Source organism: Euleptes europaea, chromosome 8 (genome assembly GCF_029931775.1).
Source record: "Euleptes europaea isolate rEulEur1 chromosome 8, rEulEur1.hap1, whole genome shotgun sequence".
In the NCBI taxonomy this organism is placed as follows: domain Eukaryota; kingdom Metazoa; phylum Chordata; class Lepidosauria; order Squamata; family Sphaerodactylidae; genus Euleptes; species Euleptes europaea.
In genome coordinates this window covers 23,786,056-23,803,164 of record NC_079319.1, presented here as the reverse complement: position 1 = coordinate 23,803,164, position 17,109 = coordinate 23,786,056, and the positions used below count along the sequence as shown (strand labels likewise).

The following is a 17,109-nucleotide window of genomic DNA, read 5'->3' as shown; positions in this document are numbered from 1 at the left end:
CTCTAGGGCTGTATTCAGATGACAAATAGACTCTGGTTCGCTCATGATGAGAATGAGTTTGTTTTATTCTCAGCCTTGTACATTTCTTCCCGTGTGGGGCAGAAACTGAAGCCTTCCTGGTTTAGGAAGTCTTTGATCTGACCTCAGTTTGTCGTGATGTCCAAATGTGAGCAACAAATTGGGGTTTGTTTCTTGCTAACCGTTTAACTCTGTTTTGGAATCCTGATTGGTGGTCAACAAAGCAAACCCTGGCTTGTTGAAGCATTCAAATTTGGATATCACAACTAATGGTAATGAGATCAAAGCCTTCGTAAACGGATGATTCCCAGCAAGAATCTAAAAAAAATGAAAATACTGATGCCACAGAGCTGAGGGAACGATAAAAATTTAGAGACTCTGGGCAGACATGGCTAATTAATGAAGATTCAACTTCAACATATTGTCAACATGTCCTCAACTAGTTGCCCACAACTGACTGACACAGAACTGAGAAGTACCAAAGTACCTTCAGAATCATAATCGGCTCATTAAAGTGAACTAACTGCAGTTGTCCAAAAAAAAAAAGCCTTCTTAAACCATGTGCCCCTGTGTGTTTGGCTAAGCAGCAAACCTGGACCCTTTCCTCCTCACCAGCCATCCACACTTAGGAGTGCAAGGTAATTCTAAACCTTAAATCACAGCCTTTAGTCTTTGTTCCACACAAGGGGAGGAGGAAGGGAGTGCACAAACCTCAGAATATTAGACTCAATCTTGTCACAAAGGCTGGAGTTTGTTCATGGTATCTGAGCACAGTTCAGATGTGTGCTGTCTGAAATAAGGATTTTTAAAGGAAGGCTGTCCCTTGTTTTTATAACCACAGATGGAAATCACAAAGGGTGCTGTGCTAACACAGTGTGCCCCAGTGCTAGCACAGGCAGCTGAGCTCAAGCAAACCCCAACAATTCTAGGCTATCTCACGGCTGTGAAACCCGATTTCAGCGGTCAGTGAAAGCATTTACAATGGCTTCCAAGTCAGTCACATCAGCCCCAGTGGAGGCTGCACAGCTACCACTTAGGCCCCAGATGACAAATACATAAGGGTTGTCAGAGCTCTGCTACCTACACTGGTAAGAAGTGTCAGTGCAGTGCAGCATAGTTAGGGGATCATGTCCCATGCTTCCCATTTCTTTGCAATGCTTCCCTTTTCTGTATGCAAGTGAAAAATGACTGACAACATGTCAAGTGTGTAGTAAAAACAGAAACTAGGTTCAGATGTAATGGCAAACTATGGTCTAATTATTGGTTCTTGTAGGTTATCCGGGCTGTGTGACCGTGGTCTTGGTATTTTCTTTCCTGAAGTTTCGCCAGCAGCTGTGGCAGGCATCTTCAGAGGAGTAACACTGAAGGACACTCTGTTCACAGCAAACTATCATTTGCCGTTACATCTGAACCTACTCATAGCCTTTGAGCTGTGTGTGTGTAAAGTGCCTTCAAGTCGCAGCCGACTTAGCCTTTGAGCTAAGAACTCAAAAATCTTTTCAAAACAAGAATGGCTAGAAATAAATACACAACAAGCAGAAAAGGAAGAATACTACTGCTGACACCAAGACGGATGCAACATGCTGGTTTGTACAACTAGGATCAAGATTCACACCTACCCCTTTCTTTCAGTCTTTTCAGATTAAAGTAAGTAAACCAAATTCTAGAAAGTAGAATTAAGCCAGGTGACAAATGAACGCTCTTGGATATGATTATTCATTTTTTGTCTAGGCAACTAGATCTCTCTATTACACAGTACTCTCTATAACACTGGAGGGGGGGAAAGAGATACTTACATGGACAAGTTAGGAGATGGAACCCTACTATCATCAGCTAGGTTCCCAAGGTGGCTCAGCGTTGAAGTCGAACTGTTCCCGATAAAGCACTTCTCCTAAACCCTCTGGATAGTTGTAAACCTGGTCAGAGAGTTTGCCCTGTAGAGAAAATACAAATGCAACTATTTAGTGCATGCAACAGCAGGAAGAAAATCCAGTTCACACAACTTTGACTACAAAAAAATATGTGCACCCTGGTGCATAAACTAAGGTTTTAAAGGGAGGAAACTACATTCACAGGCTACAAGCACTCAAAATCATTTGCCCAAGACCTTTCTTTCAGAAAAAGATACATTACTCCTTACTCAATTTATAGGCACTCTCATAGATCAGCATATGGCCCCAATGCAGTATCACGTACAATATCTTGTTCCCTTTGTAGCAGTCCTTTCTTCCCCAAGGCAAGTTTTTGAAAAAAATATTTTCTATGTTATCTGCGGGCTGCTATGAGGGCATGGGGGTAGGAGAAAACTCAAAGCCCACCCATGAGTCTACAAGAACAAGACCATCTGCATCACAGTACATCTTGAATTTTATTAAGTGTTAAGTATTCATGTTAAGAAGCCAATTTTTAATATTTTTATAACAAGACAAGTGAAGTTTTCAGAAGCCATGAACCTAAACCAAACTCTTTAAACTCTGAGGATGCTTACCTAGGGAATGCAAGAACAAGATACTATTTGAAGACATTTTGAAGAGGGTGCTAGTTTAAAACGCACTAGGCAGGACCTACACAAATGTAGCATATTCCTTTTACAGAAGATCATCCTGCTTACATTTCTGCAATCAAAAAAAAACCCAGGCAATAGCTGTTTTACTATTAACATAGTCTGAAAACAAGCTGTGCTTGAAAAACTCGAGGAACCAAGTTTTAAGGGCAAGACCTTTAGGATTATCAAGCATTTACCGAAGTCTATTATTTTCAAACCATGCTCTAGACCAGTGGTTCCCAACCTTTCCTTATCCTATATCCCACCAATCACCCTATCTAAAAACCGAGGTCCCACCATGACAGAAACAAAAAGCCCACTTTTCTGTAGAAGTACATATACATGCTTACAGGCATTCTATTTATTATTTACGGTAAGTTTCAAGGACATAAAATAATTGCAATAGTATTGCTGGGAGTCAATTTTACTGTTCTTGCATTAATGGATAATCTCTGGCAGACAGTGTTGGCAGGAAGCAGCACATCAAAGCCACTTGCTGATGGGCAGGGGGAACTAGGAGAAACACCAAATGTCTAAGGTTAGTACTAGCATGCCAAAAGTCACAGATGGATCATACATGGCACGTAGCAGAAGATGGCACTTCACACTTGCAAATAGACGTGGGAGTGGAGGGAAAATCAATTATTAGTCATTGTTATGAAAACCCCGTATCTTACCTGAATTACTTCTGCATTGCACTGGTGGTACACACACTACTGGTTGAGAACCACTGTTCAAGACAGACCTGGGGCTCTTCAGTGAGAAGATCAGTAATGTAAGACAAGGACTTGGGACCACTCTGCAATGTGCCACCACATGGGAATGTTCGATGCAGCGACAGTCACTCAGTGGCTCAAGAGCCACCTGTGGCTCTTCTGAGCACCATTCTCCAAGGCGGCCCCGAACCCATGTTTCAGGAAACTGGGCAAGGCTATTGCCTGGTAGAGCTTGTGGTAGACAGGTAGTTCACATCTTGAAACAGCCACCACCACAGAGACTAGAGGACAAGTAAGGCGTGAACCTCAGCCTCCCTGAGTGCAGGCTTTGCACCTGGGATGGAAGTAAAGGGTCCATCCTCTCCAGCTGCCCCACTTTTATCTGCAGCCTCTGCACAGAAAATTGTCAGGAGGAAAGCAAGCTGGGCACGGGGGCCAGGATGTTGCTCCTCTTTTTTCATGGCCATCTATCCCTCCTCCGGGTGACATGGCAACCTCAGTATTTTGCCTGAGCTGCTGTGCTGAGGAGGGTGAGAAGGCAATGAAGCGCTTCCCCTTATTCCAGATACATAGTTACAGTTATATATTTAATATTAACTGTTATATCATTGTGTGTTTGGGGTGGCACACTGGGAATACAACATCATGTGGCTCTTTTGGTTGCTGGTGATTGCTAATGAGCCACAGAGTGAGTGCTACTGATCTGGTGTGCTCTCCATCACTTATGCACTCATTCACCCTAGACGTTCAATAGGCCCAGCCAGCATTCTACAAACCAGATTAATACCAAGAAGAAAGCTATGATGCTAAACTGTGGAACCCTCTAACATTTTAACAGGGAAGCATTAAACACACCTGCTTACTACCTGAAGTTCATCAAGAACTAGCAAGTTTAGATTGAAATTGTAAAATTAGACTGAATTATTAAAAATGGAGTTCTGCTGTATGTATACGGTGTAATATTGCCCAAGAGAGATGGTGTTAAGTTCCAAATGTTTAGTTAATCTAGATAACACCATTCCAGTATGGTGGTTAGGAAAAATACAGATAGCATGAACCTCTTCTATTCTAACTTCTGGCTGTTGGAAATGAACTACATTCAAGAAAGAAATACTGACTCAAGAAAGGAAAGACATTTTATTCTTGTAAACACAACCATAAATGCTTTGAGTTAGATTCATTTATACTTTTATGGTTTTATTATGCTGCAAAGGAGCTTAAAGCTACTTGGTATACTGTCTACTTTTATCAGAAACCCATATTTCCTTCTGAGATCTGTATCTAGAATGCTTTGAAAGAAAGACCGACATTGGTTGCTTAACAGGATGCTAGAGAGCAAAGAACAGAATTATGGTTCGGTGTGACTGCACTCACATCCCCTTCTCCACAAAGGGGCAGGACATGGAAGGGCAGGATAGTCTCATTATCTCTGAGTAGAAAAAGCACTGAAGTAAGTTTAGTGTTCTGGTCTCGCTCAGAGTAGGAAAACATCTTGATTGATAGGTATTGCTATTGGACATCTCATCTGAATGGGACTCCCAAGATATCCCCACATGCCTGATTGTTTTGTTAAATGATCTTCTAGAGCAGTGGTTCCCAAACTTTTCAGGCCACCGCCCCCTTGATTCCACAAATTCAACCCCAGTGCCCCCTATCCTATAAAAAGCATTATTCAAAACAGAGGTTTGCATGACACACTAAAGATAATAACAATAAAATTTCAAAACAGTAACAAGTAATTGCACATCTATTCAAAATCAAATTAAAAAAATTAGTTGAAATTTATTCAACAAAACTGATGAACTTGATCCAGTGGTACCAGGTCTTCAAAAGTCTGGGGGAAAATTCTGATAGTTTCCACCAAATTTGCCAGCATGGTGCCATAACTTGATCTATTGTAAATTAGTGAACAACACAGTTGAAGAGGCCTACCTCTAGCACCCTCTGCTGCCCCCTTGCCTCTTAATGCCCCCCTAGGTAATCCCACTGCCCCCCCAGGGGGTAGTACTGCCCACTTTGGGAACCACTGTTCCAGAGCAAGCTACACCTGACAACCATATCAACCAAACTGAGACTATCCACTTTATGACACACTAACATTCAAGGTGTCATTGCCTTACATACATCTTCAATAGGAGTGCAAATGTGCTTTATCAAGAACTGGTTTAAGAATTTTAGGCCCAGCATGGCTCTCCATCTACCATTCTTTGACAGCATAGTAAAAAGGTGACAGCTGAAAAAATATTCTTGTGACAGTGCTGACTCTGGTCTTGATCATAAAGAAGAATCTGATGGGATCTGAAACCCATTGCTGTTATTCAGGTCATGATGAGGTTAGCAAGGGGAGAAATCTATGAGAAGTCAGCTTGGAACAGTATCCTTGACCAAACAATCCACTGAGATTGTTTTCCATTTGTGGACGAAGGTCCAAAGTTACCCCCATCCCCAGCACCTTCCTTTTCCTGTTTCTGCCATTCTGGCAGGTATCTGTGCTGGGGTGTGTGTCTTTTTGTTAATTATTTCCTGTCCTAGATGGGGTATTTGAAGTCCTGAAAATATGGATTGCGCTGTGCAATCAAAAGTAAGAACTTGGTTGCATTGCATGTATTCATCATTCCTTCCCAGAGGAAAACTATGACTGCATGGTTTTCTTTTATCCACAAGAACGTCATCAAGGGAAACTACAAATACTAGCCCATAGCCAGAAAGAGGGAATGTGCAAGGCTGTCTAATTTTTCTTAACAAAAAACATAGTTTGCACTACACCCCCACAGACACTGCCCCTGCTGCAAAGGCAAGCCTGATCATCAGAACTCACATTTGTCATGAAGACCTACGCTTGGTCCAACTGATGGATCCCACTGTTCCCTCTCTTGTCCTCAGGACAGATTATAGCCAACAGCTTCCTTGTCAAGAAGGTCACTCCTCTGACAAAAGGAGAAGTAGGCAACTGATGGTCAAACAGTGTAACTGCCTCACGAATTTTCCTGAGGGCAAACTTCTGCAGGTCTCTTTGGAAGGCCACCCAATCCTTAGGTATCACTGCCCCTGGGACTAGGGTACCTACTAGAGCCGTGTTGGCGAACCTATGGCACGTGTGTCGACTCCGGCACGCGTAGCCCTCTCTGCTGGCACACCCCTCCCGCCCCCTTCCCTGCACTCCCCGCTGCCCAACAGCGCCGCCATGCGGAGCGGTTCAAAGCTCCCACTCCCTTTGCTGCACTCCCCGCCGCCCAGCTGGGCGGCTGGGGCTTCGCACCGCGCCGAACCACACAGCGCTGCTGCGCGGAGTGGTTCAAAACTCCCGCCCCCTTCTCTGCACTCCCCGCCGCCCAGCGGGGTGGCAGGGGCTTTGAACCGCACTGCACTGCTGCGCGGAGCAGTTCAAAGCTCCCACTTCCTTTCCTGCACAAAGTGTTGGCACTTTGCAATAAATAAGTGGGTTTTGGGTTGCAGTTTGGGCACTCGGTCTGTAAAAGGTTCGCCATCACTGTACTAGAGCATCCACGACTGGTATCTGAATACGAACAAGAATGGCTTTAGGTAAGCACAAAAGCCTAGCCCCAAGTCATTAAAGGCTTTGTCCATTCCTGTTTCATGAGGGAAGAGGGATTGAAACAATTTAGGGAATTGAACAACCTTTTCCATTGCTTTCAACCAGAGGAACACTTATTTGGTCCTATTGGTCTTAGACTGGGATTACCCTTGTGGAGGTTCCTCTAAATCTTTATCAAACCCAAATCAGAAACCTCCAACTCTGATAGTGAAACTGAGCTGCTCCTACTGGCTCTGCTCCTAATGGATGTTGGTTTCCTGCTCTCAGAATAGCCTTAGTATGGTAAGACTTCCCATGCTTTGGATGCCTGGGCCTTACAGCTGTGCAATGGCTGGCTGCCCAAATGAAACAGAAATCAGGTGGCACCTTGAAGACCTACCAAGTTTATTTCAGCATAAGCTTTCCAGAGTCAGAGCTCACTTCTTCATAGTAAACTATTCCAAATGAGCCCATGTATAAGGGACTGGAACAGAAGTGGTTTTTATACTTAATGATGAGAGAGGTCACAGGTTCCTGCCTCTAATGGGGTTGAGTTACAGAGAGATATATCAAGTCTACAAGCTAGTGCCTTCTAATAAGGATCACTGTGAAGCAACAAGATAGGGAATACAGTATAATAGTATGAGAACATACTTAGAACCTATTAATATAGCTAAAGGGTGGTTTATACTTAACTGTTACCAACTGCAGTGAGTTAGGAAATCCAGGCTATTTGTTTGATCCAGTTAAAAAAAAAGGGAAGAAGGCCACCCAAAGCTACATGAAGGGAGCTCAGGCGATGGGAGGGGATCTAACCTCAGAGTTTACCTCTTCATCTCTTGCTGTCTCTTGTATCTTGCTCCTACCACACTTGGGTTGTGAGAGAACATGGTGCAGACAGCTGCAACCACCATATGAAGCTGCTTGGTATAAACCAAGTTAGACGGTCCATATTAGGTCCATCTTACCCAATAGTACTCCCTACTCTTACTGGCAGCAGGTCTCTGAGGCCTCAGGACGATGCCCTTCCCAGCACCTGTTGCCAAGGATATTGTTCACTAAAGATGCCAAAGATTATACCTGGGACCTTCAGTATACAAAGTATGAGCTCCGCAGCTGAGCTACGGTGGGATAATAATGCAAAAGTCTAGGAAAACAGATCTCAGTGCCCTCTAGGAAATTTTCTGTAGTACTAAAAAAAAAATTGTTTTTTCTTTTGCAAGAAGCAAAATACTTTAATATTAACATTTTACTCACAACGTGTAGCATGAATTTTTTGGTGTAAGAATCAACAACATTAGCTAACAGACATTCCTGTGTAGGCTGCAGACATACACAATATATTTTCAAACATACAACTAGTTCTTTGCACAATTAATACGTTTTGCATATTATGACATACTATTGAACAGTTCAGTATTTTCTACATTATAAAGTAGAACAGTATCAAAATATGCTGCTAGCCCTATTATGACTATATGAGACTGTTTCTATCCAAGCAACTTTCTTTACCACATTTGTATTTTCTATTTTTCCCCTCGTATAGGATATTTGCAGCTTTGCTTATAGAAAACTGCAATCTTAGAAGTACACTATTATACATCCACAGATTTAGAAAGTTGTGATCTTGTTTAGGACTGGACTGCAACTCACTTATTCTTTTAAGTTCCATTAAAGTTGTACTATTTGGCATATTTATATGCCAAGTAATTCATTATGTATTTTATGTAGTCAAAAGCAGTTAATAGGTTTAGGCTTGATAAGTATAACATGTATTTCCATTTTTCCAAAATCTCTGTTTTTCCCTCACCCCAAGGGGGAAAAAAACAATTTTTCATTCACATTTAAAGGGGCAATTGCAACACTGTTATTTCCTGGAATTATTAATATATAACCCCCTTCCTTACCTATATGCCATTTGGCAATCACTTTTTTATTTATGATAAGTGCTTCTTTCATTTATAGGAACTATATCATATATAAATAGTCACCTTGTTCATTTACAAATAATATTTGAATTCTAGATTACTAGCCAATATTGGACTGGCACTATCCTGCAGGTACACAAATACCATGTGAAGCACAATAAAATTTTATTAGTTCTTTATGAATTAAAAGAATGCTTACCAACTGAAGGGAACACTTTAATAAGAAATTATATAAAAAGTGTCACTATTCTATGACTCTAAGCCATTTTGTTATCAAGCAAACATTCAATTTTCTAAATTAACTGGTTAAAGGCCATTCTTCGTGCATTCCCACCTTTGGGACACCAGGAGCCAGTAGAAAGCCCAACATTTTAAAACCAATTCAACAGGTAAGTATTTTTATTATGTAACTGAAACTTCTGTCTTGCAGAACTATACTCACCAAGAATATACTGTTTATACATATTTATTTATTCATTCATTAGATTTGTACCCTGCCCTCCCCAGCATAGCCAGTCTCAGGGCGGCTTCCAATGTAACTGAAAACTTTAAAACTGTAAGTCCCATAAAATTTGGACTCCTGAATAAGCATTCACAGAAAGATTTATATACCCGTACTGAAGTAATCTACTAACAGTGCAATCCTATGCAGTGTTACTCCAGGTTAAACTCATTGAAATTAATGGGCTTGGACTGGGGTAACTCTCTTTAGGGTTGTACTGGATAATATGAGCTTCCCCTGTAGTTCTGTAACTTAAGTAAACAATTTCCAAGAAACCTTCATTTTTATTCCAAAGAGAAACTGTAATGGAAACAGCAGTCCTTTGACCCAATATGCACCTCTTAAATAAATGCGTACTTCAAAGTGCACCATAAGATCTACATTCCAGCTGTTCAGGTGTGATTGCCTTGCAATCACAGTCCACAATTTAAGTTATAGCATCCTCCTGTGCAGGCAGAACAGCTCAGGTGTTCTATTTTTAAGACAAAACCTCAACAAGTTGAAGAAAATAAGCATTAACTAATCTATAATTTATGAGCAAAGTACTTGAAATGTTATTGTGTCATTAAACAGCCAGGCACAGTGGCAGTAGGTTTAATCCATTAACCAAATATGTTAAATTCCAGAAGATGTGTCAAAAAGAATCACCTAGAAAACAAACACTGTCCCCTTAACCCAGACACTGCCTGTTCTCCTTACTAAAGCTTTCCTCCTTGCAGCTCCAGAACCCCATTGTTGCTAACACCAGGGTTATTTTATATGCAATTAAACTGGTTTTATGAGGGGGAGGGCAGAAAATACAAATGTAAGGTCCTTCATCTCAAGCTGTGTTCAATGCAGCAGTTCCTTACTAGCCATCACAGATAACCTCTGTGGATTGAAAGCACTAGGAATTCAACATTCCCTTTGAACTACAGACCAACCAAGCAGAGTAACCAATCGTTTGTTCAGCTTCTCCAAACAGCAAACCTGAATCTCAAAGAAAAGAAATGCATCCATTGTGTGCCACTAACCAGGCCCCTTATCTTCTTTAAGGAGCAATCTTAGCTCTCTCCTGCCTTCCCCATCCTCCACACACACACACACCACATCTGCTGGCGGGTGTAAAGAGCAGCTCAGAACTACCAGCTGCCCAAAAGGCAGAGGAGACAAGCGCCTGCTGTGGGCGAGAGTAGCTCTCTTTTGCCACCCTGTAACTGGGCAGACAAGGGAGGGGAAGGAAGGCTGGCGTTGCATGCACTCACCACACTAAGAGAGGCGCATGGGGCGGGGGATGCCTGTCGCAAGCCGCGGCAGCAACAGCAGCATTGTTCACACCGTGGCAGGAAGGAAAGAACTAGACAGGACCAGTCCAGACTGGAACAGACCCTCCTCCCTCCTCTTCCACTACCATTATTCAATACAAAACTCCATTAAGATGCTGCCGCCCACAGGGCTGGAGTAAAGGGGAGCTCTTTTCTCCGCCCAGAGCAAGAACAGCAGCTGGTAACTTGCACACACATATAGGGGCACTGGGGATGATCTGAACATAAGCTCAGTTTTGGCAGCCACCATGACAATACACTTGGAAACTGCCAGTGTCTGTTTTCGCTTGGAACAGGGTGCCATGACAGCACCAAATAAAAGTGCCAGTGCCCCCAACAAACTAGACCTCACAAATGACAGCATGATTTGTGTTCACTCTCCATCCGGGACCCTGAAGAATGCTACAAACAGGCCCAATTTGGGGGCAGGATGTTATACTTCTTTCAGCTTTTTACTGGCGCCAAAATATTGAAGACCTACAGTTCAAAAAGCCCCTTTCCTTCCTGTTACACAGCCTGACTCGATGCTTACCCATCTTCTAAACTATGCAACTGAGATGTCTTGCAAAGACAGTAGTCGCATATTCAATTTTTAAAAGCCTACAGTGATTCAAGATTACATCTGTCTCCCACTTAATTCCTGATTTCTCTGTACATCCCCTCAAGAAGTATTTAAAGAATGTTAAAAGCTATTTTGGGATCCCACTGGGGAAGAAAATGGGATTAAATATACTAAATAAATTAAAAAAACTAATATTCCTTAACTGTCCTTTTCACAACCAAGGAGATCCAAGAATGGCAAAAGGTGTCATTTCCCCATCAACTTAATTAATGCTGGAAACAGGGATTCTAAACAACATTATGATTATTCAATAAAGGGGTGGCAATAACATGGTCAAGGGTGTGATCTTGTATATGTGGCACTGGACAGCCAAACTGCTTTTATCTCTTCTATCGTTTTCTCCCAGGGAAAAGGAGGAATGTCATATTTGTATCCTGCACAAAGAACTCAAAGCAACATGGGTGCCCCCCCCCCATTTTTTCCTATACGGTAGGCAAGAGTGGAGAAATAAGGACTTCCGAATGCTTCTGAGCAAATGTCACCACTGAGTGGGGACTTGAACTTGTGCTGGCCTGTATTTAAGCAACATGCTACCCTTTGATCTACAACCACACTGTCAGTCAGAAACCCAACTGGCTCTCCAAACGTTATATTTCTCATGAAACTAATCTGTATGCCCCTGAGCTCTCTCTCTCACACACTTCTTATACTTTCTAAGAGTCACCACTGTGACTAAAACAATCAAATTACCATAAAATTCATTCTTAAGATGGGCAATCCAGAGAAGCTTGACATAAGGAGCAGCCCAAGCCTGGCAGCAGATATGAGATGGAGAAAAACTAGTCTACAAGCACAGATCCCAAAACAGATTAGTTGCTTCTTGATGTGGTTTAGCCCCTTGCTCCCCCCACCCCACCCCGCTCTGTCACTCAGTGTCAGGGTGGATTTTCTCTAGTCTTTGCAGTTTGGTTAGGAACTAAGCAGAGATTCCAATTTACAGTGGTGATTGCCTATGCTAAGCTACGGGATTGTTTTTACTCTGGGTAATTAAAATTGTGTACATTGTGAAAGTGCCCCACAGACAACTAGGAAGGAAATAGGTTTTCACTCCAGGCAGACTACAGTAATTAAACAGGGACAGCAGGTCTTGCTTTACCACATTCCTTGGCACGACACTATTAAGGTTTAGTCCCAACCATCAGGGGAAAGGCAGATGCATTAATTGTTATATGCTGGATGGGGGGGCTGAGCTGCTGTCACATTAGGTAGTCAAGCCCCATCATCAAGAACTCCCTGGCACAAACACCACATACAGGATCTTCAGGGCTAGCCATGGCAGGTACGTTTTTCCTTAGCGAAGCAACCTGGGCCCACATTCCCATTCCCTTTGCTGATGCTGTATGACCTTCCTATGTAATTCGGCAAAACTTGAAAATATCAGAAGTCTGTTGTGGCAAAACACATGAAGCTGCCTTATACTGAATCAGACCCTTAGTCCATCAAAGTCCGTTTTGTCTACTCAGACCAGCAGTGGCTCTCCAGGGTCTCAGGTAGAGGTCTTTCACATCATCTACTTGCCTAGTCTCTTTAACTGGAGATGCCGGGGATTGAACCTGGGACCTCCTGCATGCCAAGTAGATGCTCTACCACTGAGCCATGGCCCCTCCCTGTCCAGTGGCACCTTAAAGACTAAAAGCACATGGACGTAAGTGTTTTTAGTCTTCAAAGCATCACTGGACTTGGCAGGAGGGGTTGTGGTTGTTTTTACAGCAGCAGCTGTTTCAGAACAAGGGTACCTGGAAACAGCAATGGCACAGCCATCCGCCATTCTTTGCTGGAGCCATTCCCCCCGCCCAACATAAAAAACGAGAGCCTTCAGTGGCCTCCGATGCTCTCGGGAAGGGACCGGCCCTGCGAAAGCACCAGACAAGGCAATTCCACCCACACACACCCAACCTCCGCGGGGAAAAGGGAGCCTGGGAAGAGAGCCGCTTCCTCCTCTGCTATGCCACCAATACTACTACTCCTCCCTGTCACAGCTCCAAGCCTAGGCCTTGGCTGCCCCCAACCTCTAGGGAGACTTCCCTTGATCGGTGGAAAGGGAGGACCCGGCTGACAAGTGTAGGGCAGCACAAGGAGATGGCTTCCAAGTAGCGAGAAGGGGCTGTTTTCTCCAGTAGCACCTTAAAGACTAACAAAAATATTTTCTGGCAGGGTAAGAGCTTTCGTGAGCCACAGCTCACGCTGTGGCTCATGAAAGCTCCTACCCTACCAGAAAATATTTTTGTTAGTCTTTAAGGTGCTACTGGACTCTTGCCCTTTTCTACTACTGCAGACAGACTAACACGGCTGCCCACTGTGAATTGGTTCTTGTAGGTTATCCGGGCTGTGTAACCATGGTCTTGGTATTTTCTTTAACACACCACCCCCTCATTAGCACATTATCTTGATACTTTCAGGACAATGCTTAGCACATTACCTTTGACACTTTTTGCAGGGCAATGATTCAGCTCAAACCCAACCCCTTTCTGACTATATCAGTGGTTCCCAACCTTTTCAAGTTTGAGAACCCCTTCTTAACCTTTTGCAGACCCCCCCATACGATAGTGACTGTCCTGTTAGAATCTGCTGATGGAGAAAATACATAATGAGAAAAAAGATCAAAATGACACCACTGCACATCTGGTTTCGTGAACCCCTTGCAATCATTCTGCGCGCGCACACCCCGGCGGTCCCCAGATCCCAGGTTGGAAACCACTGGACTATATATTACTCTTCCTGCACACTTGACCCTGAGAGACACTGTCCTTCAGTGTGGCTCGTCTGAAGATGCCTGCCACAGCTGCTGGCGAAACGTCAGGGAAGAAAATACCAAGACCACGGTCACACAGCCCGGATAACCTACAAGAACCGACGAACTCTGACCGTGATAGCCTTCGACACCACTGTGAATTGTGAGATTTAAAAAAGGGATTCCCCCCCCCCATCATCCACCCACCCGCTACCCACCAGAACAAGCCAAGAGGCTTCCCCGCCTCCCCCCTGTGAGGCGTCGCCCCTCTCTTCTCCCCCTCCTCCGCCGCCCCTCTCAGCCACCGCGCGGTAACTGCCGCGGCTTCTCGCCGACCCAGTTCTGAGGCGGCGGCCTCCCACTCCCCTCCGCAGGCATCCGCCATGTTAGAGCGGCCGCCGAGCCCCTCTCGGCCATGCCCTCACGGGGGTTAACAGCGGCGGCTCTCCCCGCTCCCATCTCGGGTTCCCCGTGTCCCCCGGCCTTCCAGCAGCTCCAACACACCGAGGCGCGGGAGCGCCGGCCTCTCGCCACGGCAGCCCCTTCTCCTCCTCCTCACACGAGCGTCCGCCATGTTAGAACTGAAGCGACTACCCCCCCCCCCACCATCACCACAACACCCCGTCTCCTTCCCGCCGCCTTTTCCTCGCGGTGGGCCCGCGCGGGGCTCCTTCTTCGCCGCTCCGACGGGAGAGGGGCGGCGGGGCGGAGGAGACCCGCGGCCGGCCGGGCCGGGGAGCCGGACGCCGCCGGCCCGCCGCTCGGGGTTGAGCGCCCCCCGCTGTGAGGGACGCCAGCGAGGAGACGGCGGCTGCCGGCTGCCCGGGAGGCTCCGTTCGGCCAGCAATGCCGCCCTCCTCCCTCGGGAGAGCGGCCCACGCCGCCCGGGGGAGCCGGCCCGGGAGCCTCTTCCCCGCACCCAGAGAGGGGGCGAAGGAATCCGGCGCGGCGAGCAACTCCTTCCAACGGCACCGGGCGCCCCCCTGGGCCTCCCTTCCCCATACGACTCTCACCAGCATAACATAATAATAATAGGAAAGGGCGAGAGTCCAGGAGCACCTTAAAGACGAACAAAAATATTTTCTGGCAGGGTAGGAGCTTTCGTGAGCCTGCGGCTCACGAAAGCTCCTACCCTGCCAGAAAATATTTTTGTTCGTCTTTAAGGTGCTCCTGGACTCTCGCCCTTTCCTACCGCTGCAGACAGACTAACGCGGCGACCCACGGTGAATAGTAATAATAATAATAATAATAATAATAATAGCTATTGTTTTAAAGGGGTACTCACGTGGGACAACGGCCCGAAAGATTTGGTAAATCGTCTTCTCTTTTTAGGCGGAATTTTTAAAGAGGGATGTGGGAACCTACAGCAGAAATACAGGAGGCAGCGGCGCCCTCCAGGGCCATAGGCTGCGGGCCGGGCCGGCGGGAGAGCGCGACGTCGCGCCGGAGCTGCGGGGCGCCGAGGAGGGAAGGAGCCGCGCGCGGGGAGGAGGAGGAGGACGGCGGCGGACGGGCGAGGAAGGAGAAGGAGCGGCAGCCGGGGGGCCAGAGAGGCGGCGGCGGCAGCAGGAAGCGCAGCGAGCGGGCAGAAGGAGACACGGCGCGAGGAGGGGAAGCGGCGCGGCTGGGCCGGCATTTATAAGGAGGGCCGGGGCCGAAGGCGGGGCGCCGGCGCCACGCGTCACAAGCGTGCGAGGAAGGAGGCGCCCGGGCGGCCGTTGGCTCGGCTTCCTCGCCGCGGGGGGGCGGAGGCGCGCGCTTCTCCTCGCGCGCCCGCTTCCTCCCTCGGGGCTGGGGCCGCTCGCGCCGGGCGGGTGGGGAAAGCGGCCCGGCCGGGCTCCCCCTGACGCGGAGGCCGGCGGGTTGGCAGCCCGCCCAGGGACGTCGCCGTCAGAAAAGTCCCCTGCTACTTAGAAAAGGCCCTGACCTGGCTGGCCCAGGCTAGCCTGATCTCGTCAGAGCTCCGAAGCTAAGCAGGGTTAGTATTTGGAGGGGAGACCACCGAGGAATACCAGGGTTGCTGTGCAGAGGAAGGCACTGGAAAAACCACCTCTGTTAGTCTCTTGCCATGAAAACCCCAAAAGGGGTCGCCATAAGTCGGCTGCGACTTGACGGCACTTTACACACACACACACACACACAGAGAAGCGTCGTTTATTTTACAGAGATATAATACAAATGCTTGTCACGCTCTCTCTCGTGGCGCTCCACGCTGAGCTTCAGTTTCGCTGTGACAGCCTCGCAATATCGACATCCCCCTTCCCCGAGTTTATTGGGGGGGGGGAGGAAGGTGGGCTGTGTCAGGCCGTTTCTGCGCGGGGGGGGGGGTTTCCGCCTTGGGTCTGCTGCCGCTCTCCAGAGGCGCGTTGCCCCCGTCCGAATTCTCAGAGCTCTGCATGGGGGGGCGGGGCTTATTGTTGAGTTCTGAGCATTCGGATGGGGGAACCGGCAGCAGACCCAAGGCGAAACATCAGTGGCCTCAATTTCCTTGTGTGTGTGTGTTAAGTGCCGTCAAGTCGCTTCCGACTCAGGGCGACCCTATGAATGAAGTAAGTAAAGTAAAGGTCCCCTGTGCAAGCACCGGGTCATTCCTGACCCATGGGGTGACGTCACATCCCGACGTTTCCAAGGCAGACTTTATTTGCCGGGTGGTTTGCCAGTGCCTTCCCCAGTCATCTTCCCTTTACCCCCAGCAAGCTGGGTACTACATTTCACCGACCTCGGAAGGATGGAAGGCTGAGTCAACCTTGAGCCAGCTACCTGAAACCAACTTCCGTCGGGATCGAACTCAGGTGGTGAGCAGAGCTTTTGACTGTAGTACTGCAGCTTAACACTCTGCGCCACGGGGCTCCTCTATGAATGAAAGTCCTCCAAAATGTCCTATCTTTGACAGCCCTGCTCAGATCCTGCAAATTGAAGGCCGTGGCTTCCTTTATTGAGTCCGTCCATCTCTTGTTGGGTCTTCCTCTTTTCCTGCCGTCCTCCACTTTTCCTAGCTTGACGGTCTTTTCCAGTGACTCTTGTCGTCTCATCACGTGACCGAAATACGACAGCCTCAGTTTAGTCATTTTAGCTTCTAGGGTCGGTTCATTTGATCTAGAACCCACTGATTTGTTTTTTTGGCAGTCCACGGAATCCGTAACCCTCTCCTCCAACACCACATTTCAAAGGAATCTATTTTCTTCCCATCCGCTTTCTTCACTGTCCA

The 17,109-nt window shown here is 46.5% G+C and overlaps 1 protein-coding gene across 1 annotated transcript in view; it reads right to left on the bottom strand.

Moving 5' to 3' along the window:
• Nucleotides 1-15,350, bottom strand: part of AZIN1 (antizyme inhibitor 1) — a 41,095-nt gene extending 25,745 nt beyond the window's left edge. The window contains exons 1-2 of the mRNA XM_056854107.1: nucleotides 15,187-15,350; nucleotides 1,815-1,952 (exon numbers count right to left, since the gene is read on the bottom strand). The gene's annotated coding sequence lies outside the window, so the exon portion shown is untranslated. The remainder of the gene's footprint in view (nucleotides 1-1,814; nucleotides 1,953-15,186) is intronic.
• Between the last annotated feature and the right edge of the window lie 1,759 nt (nucleotides 15,351-17,109).